Source organism: Pseudophryne corroboree, chromosome 4 (assembly GCF_028390025.1).
Source record: "Pseudophryne corroboree isolate aPseCor3 chromosome 4, aPseCor3.hap2, whole genome shotgun sequence".
In the NCBI taxonomy this organism is placed as follows: domain Eukaryota; kingdom Metazoa; phylum Chordata; class Amphibia; order Anura; family Myobatrachidae; genus Pseudophryne; species Pseudophryne corroboree.
The window spans coordinates 431,922,938-431,940,596 of record NC_086447.1 but is presented as its reverse complement, the minus strand read 5'-3'; the positions used below and the strand labels follow the sequence as shown (position 1 = coordinate 431,940,596).

General features: G+C 41.0%; 3 pseudogenes; all 3 read right to left on the bottom strand.

Moving 5' to 3' along the window:
- Positions 1 to 891: 891 nt before the first annotated feature.
- On the bottom strand, positions 892 to 1,010 carry LOC134912293 (5S ribosomal RNA; annotated as a pseudogene).
- A 6,359-nt stretch (positions 1,011 to 7,369) lies between these two features.
- Positions 7,370 to 7,488, bottom strand: LOC134912292 (5S ribosomal RNA; annotated as a pseudogene).
- A 6,358-nt stretch (positions 7,489 to 13,846) lies between these two features.
- Positions 13,847 to 13,965, bottom strand: LOC134912290 (5S ribosomal RNA; annotated as a pseudogene).
- Between the last annotated feature and the right edge of the window lie 3,694 nt (positions 13,966 to 17,659).

Sequence of the window (17,659 nt, the reverse complement as noted above, 5' to 3'; positions counted from 1 at the left end):
GACCCTTCCGTCACCGCTGTTGTCCCCACCAACGCGTTTCAACCCTTTACACGGGTCTTTTTCAAGGTGCTGAGTGTGTTAGTCCCTGTATGGTAGATATTTAAACTACCCTCCTCCAATCAGGTCGTCCTATTACCTATTGAATGATCGCAGCTGTGCGTTGCTGTTCCCGTCCTGGTGGTTGTGACTCCCCCCCCTTCGTCTCCATGGAGACGGTCCGATAATCATTTTCTATTGGAGACTTCAGAAAGTCGTCATAACTCCTCCCCCTTATTTCCATGGAGACGGACCAATGTTGCTGTTCTAATGTTGACGTCAGCGCTAACCGCCGCGTCTCCCTGGTGATCTATCTCGCCGTTGTTGTTATCTTCCGTCCCCTCTAGCTGGTTGCGGTACGTCACTTCCTGCTTCATGTGGTTACGGCGAGATAGATCACCAGGGAGACGCGGCGGTTAGCGCTGACGTCAACATTAGAACAGCAACAAAAGGGAGAGAAGAAGACTCTTTTGTGGGTGCACTCTTGTATGTTTAAGAGGTCTCAGAAGAGACAATAAGTAAAGATTATAAATGAATTTTTAAATATCACTTTTATTAACAATAATTGATAAAATAGTAGAGTTTACTGTCAAAAATTGGAGGTAGGGGTGGGGGGAAGGGTGGGGGGGAGTTGGGGAAAAGAAAGGGGGAACACAGAACGAATTAATTACAGTGTAAATACTGAATATTGTTCTGGAATGCCTGGGTGCGATAATAACAGCTGGAGACCCTGAAAATTGAAGCGTTTTTATTCTCTCATGAGCGATGATGAGGAGACAGATGGGATGATTAAAGATGGAATGAGCAAGATGAATCTGCTGTCAGTGTTAGACGCTGAGCAAAACCGTCCAGGAATTTCTACTAAACTGAGTATTCCTCGAGAGTCTCCCACTCGAGTACTGACCCAGCCCTACACTGCTTAGCTTCCAAGATCGGAAGGATTCGGGCGTTACCAGTGTGGTATGATAGTAGAAAAAATATTAGATATCGAGGGCTCGAGAATCACTGATGAGAGTTCACGAAAATGGAGAAATAAGAGAAAAGAAAAGACAAGAGAATGGGTGGAGGAGGAAAATAGGGGATCTGCTGCCACCGTTAGACCGGGATAATTACCCCTGAATCAGTGGTGAGAGTCCTGAAGATAGTATAAAGTGAGGAAAAGGAAACGATACTGATAGGTAAAAAAAATTTTTTGAGATTGGTTGATAGACAATGGGCTGCTTGATTGCAGGATGCTGATAGTACCTATGATAAAGGTACTAGGTGTGATAAAAAGCAATTTGTACACAATTAGCAGTCAAATAAATTGATTAGACCCATACATCACCATCAATTTGCTACTATCAGATTATTACAATTATACCAAAATGGTATCAGGTGGAAAAAGAAGGAGAAAATGAACAACAATTTCTTATTTGTGTTCCGCTGTATGCAGAGCTGCAGAAATACTATATAATATGATTGCAAGATGCTGATAGTACCTATGATAAAGGTACTTGGTGTGATAAAGAGCAATTGTACACAATTAGCAGATAATTAAATTGATTGGAACCATGCATCACCATCAATTTGATGCTGACAGATTATTGCACATTGTACCAAAATGGTATCAGGTGAAAAGAGAAAGAGATAATGAACAACAGTTGATTATACAGAGCTGCAGCAATGCTATATAATACGCAGTATAGAGGATAGTGATAAATTGCTCAGCCAAATGATTAGATCAATATTAATGACTGAAAATAAAGGTTTAAACAGTATCCTATGTGGTATTAAGCCGCTAAATGCCGACTATCTGTAAAACGGGTACTTGCAAAAAACAGCTTGATGAATGCTATTAAAATATAAATATGCAAAAAGATGCTGATATTGAGCAGATATTACCCGGAATTGTATGGAACGATCAGTCACTAATATGAGCAGGATACTTTCTGAGTGCGGAATGTCCGTGTCAAAGTCCAGGCAAATTGAAGATGCAGGATACACTGGTTCCCAGGAGCTGAGCAGTTCGTTTATAGCCGCACTGCCGATCAAAGTACCTGATGTATTGTGGAGACGTGGTCAGGTTGGCTGAGGAGAAGAGAGACACAATGTTCCTGGTCCCATCGCGGCAGTATCTAGCGGCGGCGGGTTGATGCAGCGGCTGCTGGGGAAAGAGCGGCTCGTGGTTCAGGATGTCCGGAATCAGCTGTCACACCCAGGCAGTGGGGGTAGGGAACGGAAAACTAGTTTCACCCGTTCACCGGGCTTGACCACTTCCTGTTCCCAGAGGGGATAGTGCAGGCTTTATCTTGCAAGGGAGCTGGTCGTTGTCCAATCAAAAGGGAGGCGTGTCCTGTGTTTGTAAATTGCTGCACAGGTGGAACGGTTGTTCTGTTTAGTATTGGTTCCCTATTATGCTTGCAATTAGTGGCCCATTGCACAAAAGGAAAAAACAGAGAATATGTGTGAGAAATATACAAGGTTGTTAGATAAAAAATGAGCATCTTGCTTATTATATAAGTGGACATAGTGAAAAAATGGAAATAAAAATAAAAATAAATAAAAATAAAATGGGGAAAATTAGCAAAAAAGAATAAATGAATGAAAATAATAAAATTGAAGCTTTCACAAATTGTTTATGAAATATTTAGATGATAAGAATAGATTAAATTTAAGTATACTAAATGATAATTGCTGGAAAAATATGTTAGGACAGCATATCTTGTCTGGAGTTATAAACAAACACGTTGTAAACATTGCATGAGGATATTCATAAATATGTTAATTTGGATTAATAATGCAAGTGACGTCGATGGAAGTGGTGGGAATGATTGTGAGAAAGGATGGTATGGAAAGGATGGGGAGTGAGGTGGAAAGGAATGGGGGGGATGGAGTGGGGGGGGGGGAAAGGCGGGGGAGAGAGGGGGAAGGGGGGAGGGGGTTTAAGATTGTGGGGTGTTGGGATATGGTTGGGGTGTTGTGGTTTGCAGTGTGGTGGGAATGTGTGTGTGGTGTCGAAGGTGATGATCCTGTGTGGGCGAGAAGTATAATGATATGGTGAGATGAGGAAGGGGGGTGGAGATGTAAGGGATAGGAGTGGGTTGACAATGGGAGTGCTGTGTGGAAAGGTGTTAGTAGGTTGTGAAATATGTCGGAATTTGCTGGGTCACTGTAATGGGATGGATGTGAGGTGCATGTGAATGGACTGCGGATGTGATGGTGCCGAGTATGTGGTGGAGGTGGGCGTGAAAGTGCTGATGAAAGAAGGGTGAATGTGATGTGTTATGAATAGGGGTGTACTGGATGTGAGTGTACTGAGGGGTGTAAGGGAAGGAAGCGAGGACACTTGATGGGTGCTATATAGAAAGTAGGTTACAGAAATGCACTGTAATTGATGTATTCATTCAGACCCAATGGTTTGAGACAACCTAACCTGAAAGTCCATTCACTTTCCTTCTTAATAAGTTCTTTGCTTAAGTCACCACCGCGTATGCCTAGATGGACCCTATCTAGGCCAAAGGCGCGCATATCACTTGGTGAGTCATGATGTGCAGCATGGTAGTGTCTGGCTACTGATGTTAGTTTTTTGCCTTTTTGAAGATCTGACGATGAGTTGCGAATGGAGCCCATATGTTCTAAAATCCTAGTTTTGAATTTTCTAGTCGTCATGCCTACATATCGTTGATTGCAAGGACAGGTTAGACAATAGACTACTCCTTGTGTGTCGCAGTTGAAGAAGTGTTGTATGGAAATATCCTTGCCATGTCTGTCCTTGACACAGTCAGTTATCTGTATCTGTGGGCAAGCCTTACATTGCCCACATGGAAAGGATCCCTTAGGGAGTTTGGATTTGGTCATTTCACGTGAAAAATGGCTCTGAACCAACGTGTCTTTGATGTTCTTAGATCTCCTCCAACTGATTTGTAAAGTGGGATCCAATAAAGGTGATAACTCTGGATCCAGATGTAGGACAGGTAGATGTTTCTGAATGGCCTTTTTTAGTAGACGCCATTCGGGACAGAAGGTCCCTACAAATCGAATCTTGGTGTCAGCCTTTTGTTCTTGGAGTTTGTCCTGGAAGATCAGGGATTCCCTGTTGGTTTTTGAAATAGATTGTTGAGCTCTCTTCAGAGAGCGTTTACTGTATCCCCGAGCTTGTAACCTGGTCATAAGTTCTCTACTTTTCTGTTTGAACACCTTCTCCTCTGTGCAGTTGCGTCTAAGACGAAGAAATTCCCCTTTTGGGATGTTTTCAATAGTAGGTGGGAAATGTGAGCTTGTTTGGTGCAATATACTGTTTGTGGCTGTATCCTTACGAAAGAGTTCTGTAGCCAAAGTCCCACTTGTTGTCTTGTAGATATTCAAGTCCAAAAAAGATATCTTGTCTCTGCTGATTGAGTGAGTGAGAAAAATGTTCAAATCGTTTACATTGAGGATGTTAATGAAGTCCAACAGGAGTTTCTCATCTCCTTCCCAGATCACAAAGATATCATCAATATATCTCAGCCAATTGATGATATGTTTTGTGTAGATATGATTATCATCGTTGAAGACTATTGTTTGTTCCCACCAGCCGAGGAACAGGTTGGCGTATGTGGGTGCACAGGCTGCACCCATTGCTGTTCCCCGAATTTGCTGAAAAAATTGGTCACCAAAGGTGAAATAATTTTTATTGAGAACAAAACTCAACATTTCACATAGGAAATCATGAAATACATTTTTTTCTTCCATATCCAGGAAGAATTTGGTGGCTTGTATTCCTTGTGAGTGTGAAATACTGCTATACAGGGCTTCCACATCTAAGGTGACTAGGATACAGTTCTCATTTAGACATATGTCATGTATTTTCCTTAGGAGATCAGAAGTGTCCTTAAGGTAGGAGGGTAATGTCATGACATGGTCTCTGAGATGTAAATCCAGAAATTTGCTTGGGGTTTCCAAGAGTCCCCCATTCCCTGACACTATGGGTCTCCCAGGTGGTTTGTTGATATTCTTGTGTATTTTTGGCAATAAGTAAAAGGTAGGAACCCTGGGATTCGAGACCTCAAGGTATTTAGCCTCTTGTTGTGTGATAGCTCCAGTGGCAAATGCCTCTGTAATCATGTGCATGTATTGCTTGTGGAATTTTATTGTGGGATTAAGTGGCAATCTGATATAACAGGATGTGTCCAACAGTTGTCTCCGTGCTTCCTCTTCATACATTGCGATGGGCCATATGACAATGTTACCACCCTTATCCGAGGGTTTGATAACGGTGTCAGTCCATGTTTTAATCTCTTTAAGAGCTTGTCTCTCTCTGTATTTGAGATTTTTGGTGAGACATCTTTTGCGAGAATTGGTCTGGATCTCGTCAAATTCTTTGGAGACTAGATCCAAAAAGACCCTGATTTCTGGGCTGTTGGTGTCAGGAGGGAAAAAGGTGGACTTCAGTTTGCATGTGGGTCTTATTTTTTGTGAAGCAGGGATGTCCGAGGCTGATTCCATATGCAGCTCCTCCAGTATTTGGATAGCTGTATAATCTTCTTCGGTCAGTGGTGTTATTGATACACTAGGATCCTCCAAAGGTCCTGAATGGCTGGATAGTGAAGTCATAATACTTGAGTCAACAGAGGATTTAGCAAAAAATTTTTTTAATAATAATTTGCGGCCGAAGAGTCTGAGATCCTTCTCCCACAGAAACCTATCAAAGGGTGATGTGGGTGAAAAAGATAGACCCTTGCTAAGAACCTCTAATTGATCTTCCGTAATGATTTTGGTACTGAGGTTGATAATTTGTAATTTGTCGGTAGTTGTCACTTCCTGGTTGTCCGTACCGGATAGTGAGATGTTCTTGGGGTGGTCCAATCTCGCTTGTTTCTGTCTGTGTTTCGTCCCCCCCCTTCTTGTCGGCCTTGTGGCTTGCTTCTGCCTCTGGTATGTTGGCCTCTCCCTAAAAAAGGGTCCTCACTTTTGTTGTATCTATGGGTGTGGGTACTTCCTTCAGGATGTTCCGTGGCGGAGTCTTCACTGTATGATGATTCTAATTCCGAAGAGCTCGGATCTTCTCTAGGTGGTCCTCCTCTAGGACGTGGAGTGGGAGAATGCCAACGAAAGATTTTTCCTAGGGAGAAGTCGTTTTTGTCTCGTAGGAATTTGGTGCGTTTCCTTTCTATAATATTGGTTTCATATATATCCAGATCTTTCTTGTATTTTTCAAATGTGTTTTGGAAAGATAGGTCTTTCTCCCAGGTTTCTAAGTTTTGACCCAATTCTTCGATATTTTTTTCTACTTGATCTAATATCAGATTGTCATGTTTGATCAAGATTAGAATTAGTTCATTAGAACATTTTAATAGGCTGTTTTCCCATTCAGTTTTAAGGTTGTCTGTGGCCAAAGGGAAGGAGGGGAAGATACGTGGTCGTAAGCCTCTGGGTGATAATTTATTTTTGTGGTAGTTTTCTAATGTAGTGATATCCCAGGTGAGCCTAATCCTTTTTTGAAGGTTTTTCTGTAATTTTGATAAATCAGATTTCCAGTCTTTGGGAGTGCTGGGATTGTGGAAGGTATCTGAAAAAATATCTCCAAATTCCTCTACGTTTCTACGTTTGGATGTTAGTTCAGTTTTTAATGAAAATGCTGTCATTGCCTTGAATATAACAATATACAGTGGGGGGAAAAAATGAAAAGAGGAAAGGGAATGTTGTTATAACAGAAGCGACTACTATACAAAAGGAAAGAGATCCTATAGCAAGGTATATAAATCCGTGCAAGGTATGGAAAACTGAGTCTTGGCTCAGTGTACTGAATACATGAATGTATTGGGGGTATACCGCACTGGAGAATGGTAAGGTATCTAATAGATATTGTTAGAACCAAAATACATAATACAACGAGAAAATCTGAGTTTTCTAATGTTATCTTGAGTTTGGTGGTGCACCCTGAGTCAGTGGTAAGACATACAACAAAAGGGAGAGAAGAAGACTCTTTTGTGGGTGCACTCTTGTATGTTTAAGAGGTCTCAGAAGAGACAATAAGTAAAGATTATAAATGAATTTTTAAATATCACTTTTATTAACAATAATTGATAAAATAGTAGAGTTTACTGTCAAAAATTGGAGGTAGGGGTGGGGGGAAGGGTGGGGGGGAGTTGGGGAAAAGAAAGGGGGAACACAGAACGAATTAATTACAGTGTAAATACTGAATATTGTTCTGGAATGCCTGGGTGCGATAATAACAGCTGGAGACCCTGAAAATTGAAGCGTTTTTATTCTCTCATGAGCGATGATGAGGAGACAGATGGGATGATTAAAGATGGAATGAGCAAGATGAATCTGCTGTCAGTGTTAGACGCTGAGCAAAACCGTCCAGGAATTTCTACTAAACTGAGTATTCCTCGAGAGTCTCCCACTCGAGTACTGACCCAGCCCTACACTGCTTAGCTTCCAAGATCGGAAGGATTCGGGCGTTACCAGTGTGGTATGATAGTAGAAAAAATATTAGATATCGAGGGCTCGAGAATCACTGATGAGAGTTCACGAAAATGGAGAAATAAGAGAAAAGAAAAGACAAGAGAATGGGTGGAGGAGGAAAATAGGGGATCTGCTGCCACCGTTAGACCGGGATAATTACCCCTGAATCAGTGGTGAGAGTCCTGAAGATAGTATAAAGTGAGGAAAAGGAAACGATACTGATAGGTAAAAAATTTTTTTTGAGATTGGTTGATAGACAATGGGCTGCTTGATTGCAGGATGCTGATAGTACCTATGATAAAGGTACTAGGTGTGATAAAAAGCAATTTGTACACAATTAGCAGTCAAATAAATTGATTAGACCCATACATCACCATCAATTTGCTACTATCAGATTATTACAATTATACCAAAATGGTATCAGGTGGAAAAAGAAGGAGAAAATGAACAACAATTTCTTATTTGTGTTCCGCTGTATGCAGAGCTGCAGAAATACTATATAATATGATTGCAAGATGCTGATAGTACCTATGATAAAGGTACTTGGTGTGATAAAGAGCAATTGTACACAATTAGCAGATAATTAAATTGATTGGAACCATGCATCACCATCAATTTGATGCTGACAGATTATTGCACATTGTACCAAAATGGTATCAGGTGAAAAGAGAAAGAGATAATGAACAACAGTTGATTATACAGAGCTGCAGCAATGCTATATAATACGCAGTATAGAGGATAGTGATAAATTGCTCAGCCAAATGATTAGATCAATATTAATGACTGAAAATAAAGGTTTAAACAGTATCCTATGTGGTATTAAGCCGCTAAATGCCGACTATCTGTAAAACGGGTACTTGCAAAAAACAGCTTGATGAATGCTATTAAAATATAAATATGCAAAAAGATGCTGATATTGAGCAGATATTACCCGGAATTGTATGGAACGATCAGTCACTAATATGAGCAGGATACTTTCTGAGTGCGGAATGTCCGTGTCAAAGTCCAGGCAAATTGAAGATGCAGGATACACTGGTTCCCAGGAGCTGAGCAGTTCGTTTATAGCCGCACTGCCGATCAAAGTACCTGATGTATTGTGGAGACGTGGTCAGGTTGGCTGAGGAGAAGAGAGACACAATGTTCCTGGTCCCATCGCGGCAGTATCTAGCGGCGGCGGGTTGATGCAGCGGCTGCTGGGGAAAGAGCGGCTCGTGGTTCAGGATGTCCGGAATCAGCTGTCACACCCAGGCAGTGGGGGTAGGGAACGGAAAACTAGTTTCACCCGTTCACCGGGCTTGATCACTTCCTGTTCCCAGAGGGGATAGTGCAGGCTTTATCTTGCAAGGGAGCTGGTCGTTGTCCAATCAAAAGGGAGGCGTGTCCTGTGTTTGTAAATTGCTGCACAGGTGGAACGGTTGTTCTGTTTAGTATTGGTTCCCTATTATGCTTGCAATTAGTGGCCCATTGCACAAAAGGAAAAAACAGAGAATATGTGTGAGAAATATACAAGGTTGTTAGATAAAAAATGAGCATCTTGCTTATTATATAAGTGGACATAGTGAAAAAATGGAAATAAAAATAAAAATAAATAAAAATAAAATGGGGAAAATTAGCAAAAAAGAATAAATGAATGAAAATAATAAAATTGAAGCTTTCACAAATTGTTTATGAAATATTTAGATGATAAGAATAGATTAAATTTAAGTATACTAAATGATAATTGCTGGAAAAATATGTTAGGACAGCATATCTTGTCTGGAGTTATAAACAAACACGTTGTAAACATTGCATGAGGATATTCATAAATATGTTAATTTGGATTAATAATGCAAGTGACGTCGATGGAAGTGGTGGGAATGATTGTGAGAAAGGATGGTATGGAAAGGATGGGGAGTGAGGTGGAAAGGAATGGGGGGGATGGAGTGGGGGGGGGGAAAGGCGGGGGAGAGAGGGGGAAGGGGGGAGGGGGTTTAAGATTGTGGGGTGTTGGGATATGGTTGGGGTGTTGTGGTTTGCAGTGTGGTGGGAATGTGTGTGTGGTGTCGAAGGTGATGATCCTGTGTGGGCGAGAAGTATAATGATATGGTGAGATGAGGAAGGGGGGTGGAGATGTAAGGGATAGGAGTGGGTTGACAATGGGAGTGCTGTGTGGAAAGGTGTTAGTAGGTTGTGAAATATGTCGGAATTTGCTGGGTCACTGTAATGGGATGGATGTGAGGTGCATGTGAATGGACTGCGGATGTGATGGTGCCGAGTATGTGGTGGAGGTGGGCGTGAAAGTGCTGATGAAAGAAGGGTGAATGTGATGTGTTATGAATAGGGGTGTACTGGATGTGAGTGTACTGAGGGGTGTAAGGGAAGGAAGCGAGGACACTTGATGGGTGCTATATAGAAAGTAGGTTACAGAAATGCACTGTAATTGATGTATTCATTCAGACCCAATGGTTTGAGACAACCTAACCTGAAAGTCCATTCACTTTCCTTCTTAATAAGTTCTTTGCTTAAGTCACCACCGCGTATGCCTAGATGGACCCTATCTAGGCCAAAGGCGCGCATATCACTTGGTGAGTCATGATGTGCAGCATGGTAGTGTCTGGCTACTGATGTTAGTTTTTTGCCTTTTTGAAGATCTGACGATGAGTTGCGAATGGAGCCCATATGTTCTAAAATCCTAGTTTTGAATTTTCTAGTCGTCATGCCTACATATCGTTGATTGCAAGGACAGGTTAGACAATAGACTACTCCTTGTGTGTCGCAGTTGAAGAAGTGTTGTATGGAAATATCCTTGCCATGTCTGTCCTTGACACAGTCAGTTATCTGTATCTGTGGGCAAGCCTTACATTGCCCACATGGAAAGGATCCCTTAGGGAGTTTGGATTTGGTCATTTCACGTGAAAAATGGCTCTGAACCAACGTGTCTTTGATGTTCTTAGATCTCCTCCAACTGATTTGTAAAGTGGGATCCAATAAAGGTGATAACTCTGGATCCAGATGTAGGACAGGTAGATGTTTCTGAATGGCCTTTTTTAGTAGACGCCATTCGGGACAGAAGGTCCCTACAAATCGAATCTTGGTGTCAGCCTTTTGTTCTTGGAGTTTGTCCTGGAAGATCAGGGATTCCCTGTTGGTTTTTGAAATAGATTGTTGAGCTCTCTTCAGAGAGCGTTTACTGTATCCCCGAGCTTGTAACCTGGTCATAAGTTCTCTACTTTTCTGTTTGAACACCTTCTCCTCTGTGCAGTTGCGTCTAAGACGAAGAAATTCCCCTTTTGGGATGTTTTCAATAGTAGGTGGGAAATGTGAGCTTGTTTGGTGCAATATACTGTTTGTGGCTGTATCCTTACGAAAGAGTTCTGTAGCCAAAGTCCCACTTGTTGTCTTGTAGATATTCAAGTCCAAAAAAGATATCTTGTCTCTGCTGATTGAGTGAGTGAGAAAAATGTTCAAATCGTTTACATTGAGGATGTTAATGAAGTCCAACAGGAGTTTCTCATCTCCTTCCCAGATCACAAAGATATCATCAATATATCTCAGCCAATTGATGATATGTTTTGTGTAGATATGATTATCATCGTTGAAGACTATTGTTTGTTCCCACCAGCCGAGGAACAGGTTGGCGTATGTGGGTGCACAGGCTGCACCCATTGCTGTTCCCCGAATTTGCTGAAAAAATTGGTCACCAAAGGTGAAATAATTTTTATTGAGAACAAAACTCAACATTTCACATAGGAAATCATGAAATACATTTTTTTCTTCCATATCCAGGAAGAATTTGGTGGCTTGTATTCCTTGTGAGTGTGAAATACTGCTATACAGGGCTTCCACATCTAAGGTGACTAGGATACAGTTCTCATTTAGACATATGTCATGTATTTTCCTTAGGAGATCAGAAGTGTCCTTAAGGTAGGAGGGTAATGTCATGACATGGTCTCTGAGATGTAAATCCAGAAATTTGCTTGGGGTTTCCAAGAGTCCCCCATTCCCTGACACTATGGGTCTCCCAGGTGGTTTGTTGATATTCTTGTGTATTTTTGGCAATAAGTAAAAGGTAGGAACCCTGGGATTCGAGACCTCAAGGTATTTAGCCTCTTGTTGTGTGATAGCTCCAGTGGCAAATGCCTCTGTAATCATGTGCATGTATTGCTTGTGGAATTTTATTGTGGGATTAAGTGGCAATCTGATATAACAGGATGTGTCCAACAGTTGTCTCCGTGCTTCCTCTTCATACATTGCGATGGGCCATATGACAATGTTACCACCCTTATCCGAGGGTTTGATAACGGTGTCAGTCCATGTTTTAATCTCTTTAAGAGCTTGTCTCTCTCTGTATTTGAGATTTTTGGTGAGACATCTTTTGCGAGAATTGGTCTGGATCTCGTCAAATTCTTTGGAGACTAGATCCAAAAAGACCCTGATTTCTGGGCTGTTGGTGTCAGGAGGGAAAAAGGTGGACTTCAGTTTGCATGTGGGTCTTATTTTTCGTGAAGCAGGGATGTCCGAGGCTGATTCCATATGCAGCTCCTCCAGTATTTGGATAGCTGTATAATCTTCTTCGGTCAGTGGTGTTATTGATACACTAGGATCCTCCAAAGGTCCTGAATGGCTGGATAGTGAAGTCATAATACTTGAGTCAACAGAGGATTTAGCAAAAAAAATTTTTAATAATAATTTGCGGCCGAAGAGTCTGAGATCCTTCTCCCACAGAAACCTATCAAAGGGTGATGTGGGTGAAAAAGATAGACCCTTGCTAAGAACCTCTAATTGATCTTCCGTAATGATTTTGGTACTGAGGTTGATAATTTGTAATTTGTCGGTAGTTGTCACTTCCTGGTTGTCCGTACCGGATAGTGAGATGTTCTTGGGGTGGTCCAATCTCGCTTGTTTCTGTCTGTGTTTCGTCCCCCCCCTTCTTGTCGGCCTTGTGGCTTGCTTCTGCCTCTGGTATGTTGGCCTCTCCCTAAAAAAGGGTCCTCACTTTTGTTGTATCTATGGGTGTGGGTACTTCCTTCAGGATGTTCCGTGGCGGAGTCTTCACTGTATGATGATTCTAATTCCGAAGAGCTCGGATCTTCTCTAGGTGGTCCTCCTCTAGGACGTGGAGTGGGAGAATGCCAACGAAAGATTTTTCCTAGGGAGAAGTCGTTTTTGTCTCGTAGGAATTTGGTGCGTTTCCTTTCTATAATATTGGTTTCATATATATCCAGATCTTTCTTGTATTTTTCAAATGTGTTTTGGAAAGATAGGTCTTTCTCCCAGGTTTCTAAGTTTTGACCCAATTCTTCGATATTTTTTTCTACTTGATCTAATATCAGATTGTCATGTTTGATCAAGATTAGAATTAGTTCATTAGAACATTTTAATAGGCTGTTTTCCCATTCAGTTTTAAGGTTGTCTGTGGCCAAAGGGAAGGAGGGGAAGATACGTGGTCGTAAGCCTCTGGGTGATAATTTATTTTTGTGGTAGTTTTCTAATGTAGTGATATCCCAGGTGAGCCTAATCCTTTTTTGAAGGTTTTTCTGTAATTTTGATAAATCAGATTTCCAGTCTTTGGGAGTGCTGGGATTGTGGAAGGTATCTGAAAAAATATCTCCAAATTCCTCTACGTTTCTACGTTTGGATGTTAGTTCAGTTTTTAATGAAAATGCTGTCATTGCCTTGAATATAACAATATACAGTGGGGGGAAAAAATGAAAAGAGGAAAGGGAATGTTGTTATAACAGAAGCGACTACTATACAAAAGGAAAGAGATCCTATAGCAAGGTATATAAATCCGTGCAAGGTATGGAAAACTGAGTCTTGGCTCAGTGTACTGAATACATGAATGTATTGGGGGTATACCGCACTGGAGAATGGTAAGGTATCTAATAGATATTGTTAGAACCAAAATACATAATACAACGAGAAAATCTGAGTTTTCTAATGTTATCTTGAGTTTGGTGGTGCACCCTGAGTCAGTGGTAAGACATACAACAAAAGGGAGAGAAGAAGACTCTTTTGTGGGTGCACTCTTGTATGTTTAAGAGGTCTCAGAAGAGACAATAAGTAAAGATTATAAATGAATTTTTAAATATCACTTTTATTAACAATAATTGATAAAATAGTAGAGTTTACTGTCAAAAATTAGAGGTAGGGGTGGGGGGAAGGGTGGGGGGGAGTTGGGGAAAAGAAAGGGGGAACACAGAACGAATTAATTACAGTGTAAATACTGAATATTGTTCTGGAATGCCTGGGTGCGATAATAACAGCTGGAGACCCTGAAAATTGAAGCGTTTTTATTCTCTCATGAGCGATGATGAGGAGACAGATGGGATGATTAAAGATGGAATGAGCAAGATGAATCTGCTGTCAGTGTTAGACGCTGAGCAAAACCGTCCAGGAATTTCTACTAAACTGAGTATTCCTCGAGAGTCTCCCACTCGAGTACTGACCCAGCCCTACACTGCTTAGCTTCCAAGATCGGAAGGATTCGGGCGTTACCAGTGTGGTATGATAGTAGAAAAAATATTAGATATCGAGGGCTCGAGAATCACTGATGAGAGTTCACGAAAATGGAGAAATAAGAGAAAAGAAAAGACAAGAGAATGGGTGGAGGAGGAAAATAGGGGATCTGCTGCCACCGTTAGACCGGGATAATTACCCCTGAATCAGTGGTGAGAGTCCTGAAGATAGTATAAAGTGAGGAAAAGGAAACGATACTGATAGGTAAAAAAAATTTTTTGAGATTGGTTGATAGACAATGGGCTGCTTGATTGCAGGATGCTGATAGTACCTATGATAAAGGTACTAGGTGTGATAAAAAGCAATTTGTACACAATTAGCAGTCAAATAAATTGATTAGACCCATACATCACCATCAATTTGCTACTATCAGATTATTACAATTATACCAAAATGGTATCAGGTGGAAAAAGAAGGAGAAAATGAACAACAATTTCTTATTTGTGTTCCGCTGTATGCAGAGCTGCAGAAATACTATATAATATGATTGCAAGATGCTGATAGTACCTATGATAAAGGTACTTGGTGTGATAAAGAGCAATTGTACACAATTAGCAGATAATTAAATTGATTGGAACCATGCATCACCATCAATTTGATGCTGACAGATTATTGCACATTGTACCAAAATGGTATCAGGTGAAAAGAGAAAGAGATAATGAACAACAGTTGATTATACAGAGCTGCAGCAATGCTATATAATACGCAGTATAGAGGATAGTGATAAATTGCTCAGCCAAATGATTAGATCAATATTAATGACTGAAAATAAAGGTTTAAACAGTATCCTATGTGGTATTAAGCCGCTAAATGCCGACTATCTGTAAAACGGGTACTTGCAAAAAACAGCTTGATGAATGCTATTAAAATATAAATATGCAAAAAGATGCTGATATTGAGCAGATATTACCCGGAATTGTATGGAACGATCAGTCACTAATATGAGCAGGATACTTTCTGAGTGCGGAATGTCCGTGTCAAAGTCCAGGCAAATTGAAGATGCAGGATACACTGGTTCCCAGGAGCTGAGCAGTTCGTTTATAGCCGCACTGCCGATCAAAGTACCTGATGTATTGTGGAGACGTGGTCAGGTTGGCTGAGGAGAAGAGAGACACAATGTTCCTGGTCCCATCGCGGCAGTATCTAGCGGCGGCGGGTTGATGCAGCGGCTGCTGGGGAAAGAGCGGCTCGTGGTTCAGGATGTCCGGAATCAGCTGTCACACCCAGGCAGTGGGGGTAGGGAACGGAAAACTAGTTTCACCCGTTCACCGGGCTTGATCACTTCCTGTTCCCAGAGGGGATAGTGCAGGCTTTATCTTGCAAGGGAGCTGGTCGTTGTCCAATCAAAAGGGAGGCGTGTCCTGTGTTTGTAAATTGCTGCACAGGTGGAACGGTTGTTCTGTTTAGTATTGGTTCCCTATTATGCTTGCAATTAGTGGCCCATTGCACAAAAGGAAAAAACAGAGAATATGTGTGAGAAATATACAAGGTTGTTAGATAAAAAATGAGCATCTTGCTTATTATATAAGTGGACATAGTGAAAAAATGGAAATAAAAATAAAAATAAATAAAAATAAAATGGGGAAAATTAGCAAAAAAGAATAAATGAATGAAAATAATAAAATTGAAGCTTTCACAAATTGTTTATGAAATATTTAGATGATAAGAATAGATTAAATTTAAGTATACTAAATGATAATTGCTGGAAAAATATGTTAGGAGAAAGACCTATCTTTCCAAAACACATTTGAAAAATACAAGAAAGATCTGGATATATATGAAACCAATATTATAGAAAGGAAACGCACCAAATTCCTACGAGACAAAAACGACTTCTCCCTAGGAAAAATCTTTCGTTGGCATTCTCCCACTCCACGTCCTAGAGGAGGACCACCTAGAGAAGATCCGAGCTCTTCGGAATTAGAATCATCATACAGTGAAGACTCCGCCACGGAACATCCTGAAGGAAGTACCCACACCCATAGATACAACAAAAGTGAGGACCCTTTTTTAGGGAGAGGCCAACATACCAGAGGCAGAAGCAAGCCACAAGGCCGACAAGAAGGGGGGGGACGAAACACAGACAGAAACAAGCGAGATTGGACCACCCCAAGAACATCTCACTATCCGGTACGGACAACCAGGAAGTGACAACTACCGACAAATTACAAATTATCAACCTCAGTACCAAAATCATTACGGAAGATCAATTAGAGGTTCTTAGCAAGGGTCTATCTTTTTCACCCACATCACCCTTTGATAGGTTTCTGTGGGAGAAGGATCTCAGACTCTTCGGCCGCAAATTATTATTAAAAAAATTTTTTGCTAAATCCTCTGTTGACTCAAGTATTATGACTTCACTATCCAGCCATTCAGGACCTTTGGAGGATCCTAGTGTATCAATAACACCACTGACCGAAGAAGATTATACAGCTATCCAAATACTGGAGGAGCTGCATATGGAATCAGCCTCGGACATCCCTGCTTCACGAAAAATAAGACCCACATGCAAACTGAAGTCCACCTTTTTCCCTCCTGACACCAACAGCCCAGAAATCAGGGTCTTTTTGGATCTAGTCTCCAAAGAATTTGACGAGATCCAGACCAATTCTCGCAAAAGATGTCTCACCAAAAATCTCAAATACAGAGAGAGACAAGCTCTTAAAGAGATTAAAACATGGACTGACACCGTTATCAAACCCTCGGATAAGGGTGGTAACATTGTCATATGGCCCATCGCAATGTATGAAGAGGAAGCACGGAGACAACTGTTGGACACATCCTGTTATATCAGATTGCCACTTAATCCCACAATAAAATTCCACAAGCAATACATGCACATGATTACAGAGGCATTTGCCACTGGAGCTATCACACAACAAGAGGCTAAATACCTTGAGGTCTCGAATCCCAGGGTTCCTACCTTTTACTTATTGCCAAAAATACACAAGAATATCAACAAACCACCTGGGAGACCCATAGTGTCAGGGAATGGGGGACTCTTGGAAACCCCAAGCAAATTTCTGGATTTACATCTCAGAGACCATGTCATGACATTACCCTCCTACCTTAAGGACACTTCTGATCTCCTAAGGAAAATACATGACATATGTCTAAATGAGAACTGTATCCTAGTCACCTTAGATGTGGAAGCCCTGTATAGCAGTATTTCACACTCACAAGGAATACAAGCCACCAAATTCTTCCTGGATATGGAAGAAAAAAATGTATTTCATGATTTCCTATGTGAAATGTTGAGTTTTGTTCTCAATAAAAATTATTTCACCTTTGGTGACCAATTTTTTCAGCAAATTCGGGGAACAGCAATGGGTGCAGCCTGTGCACCCACATACGCCAACCTGTTCCTCGGCTGGTGGGAACAAACAATAGTCTTCAACGATGATAATCATATCTACACAAAACATATCATCAATTGGCTGAGATATATTGATGATATCTTTGTGATCTGGGAAGGAGATGAGAAACTCCTGTTGGACTTCATTAACATCCTCAATGTAAACGATTTGAACATTTTTCTCACTCACTCAATCAGCAGAGACAAGATATCTTTTTTGGACTTGAATATCTACAAGACAACAAGTGGGACTTTGGCTACAGAACTCTTTCGTAAGGATACAGCCACAAACAGTATATTGCACCAAACAAGCTCACATTTCCCACCTACTATTGAAAA